General features: G+C 36.6%; 1 non-coding gene across 1 annotated transcript; it reads left to right on the top strand.

Annotated features, from left to right (window-relative positions):
- LOC133833229 (small nucleolar RNA R71) lies at positions 1–107 on the top strand. The gene has a single exon (XR_009892623.1). It is a non-coding gene; the product is annotated as a small nucleolar RNA R71 (small nucleolar RNA).
- The last annotated feature ends 977 nt before the right edge of the window (positions 108–1,084 follow it).

Below are 1,084 nucleotides of genomic sequence, written 5' to 3'. Positions count from 1 at the left end.
ATACCGTGATGAGGGCATTTCCTGAGCAGGTCTTTGAATCTTTCCCATGCATCGTACAATGACTCTCCCTCATTCTGATAGAAGTTATTGATTTCTCCCCTCAACTTAGCAGCTTGTGCAGGAGGAAAGAACTTTGAGAGAAACTTCTGAGCTAGTTCCTCCCATGTGTTGATTGAGTTGGCCTGTAGAGAAATAAGCCAACTTTTTGCCCTGTCCCTAAGTGAAAAAGGGAACAATCTCAGCCTTATTGCATCATCGCTCACCCCATTAAACTTAAACGTTGCACATAGCTCAAGAAAATTCACTATGTGCAAGTTAGGATCCTCATTGGGGAGACCACCAAACTGGACAGAAGTCTGGACCATTTGTATCATCGCCGGTTTAATCTCAAAGTTATTGGCAGTAATAGTCGGCGGCCTAATGCAGGAGTGCACTCCTGTGATAGCAGGGAGCACATAATCTCTTAATGCTCGCACATTTTGGTCCTGAGCAATGTGATTTTGACCATCATTGTTGTTAACCCCGTCTCTTTGGTTGGCAGCCATAGATGCTTCCAACCTCTTTTTCCTTCTGTTTTGTCTGCAGGATCTTTCTATTTCAGGATTAACAGGCACACGATTTGCAGATCCTTCACGTCGCATACAAAAGATTCACCTATTAAAACAAAATGCGACAATTTGGATTAGTTCAAATAATAAAAACAGCCAAATTAGAATAAAAATTAACTATTTTGATATTAATAGAATATCAATTCCCCGGCAGCGGCGCCAAAAAACTTGTTGTGAATTTTTACTACTGCGCAAGTATACGCAATTGAATAAATAAGTAATAGTAGTGGAAATATATTATCGTTCTGTCAGGGAATTGATCTAATAATTACCAATAGCAAACTTTTATTTCTATTTGTCTAATGAAATTTTAATGACAATTAACAATGAACAATAAACTAAGAAAGCACAATTTAATTAACGAAATTTAATATAAGCGAAAGATTAGAGTATTCTAATTTCATCAACCTTCAATTCTATTCAATCAATAATACAACTAATATGTTTCTTTGATTTATGATTATAGCAAGTTTACT

This window comes from Humulus lupulus, chromosome 4 (genome assembly GCF_963169125.1).
Source record: "Humulus lupulus chromosome 4, drHumLupu1.1, whole genome shotgun sequence".
Lineage (NCBI taxonomy): Eukaryota > Viridiplantae > Streptophyta > Magnoliopsida > Rosales > Cannabaceae > Humulus > Humulus lupulus.
The sequence above is the reverse complement of the archived record's forward strand: the minus strand, read 5'-3'. Positions and strand labels throughout refer to the sequence as shown.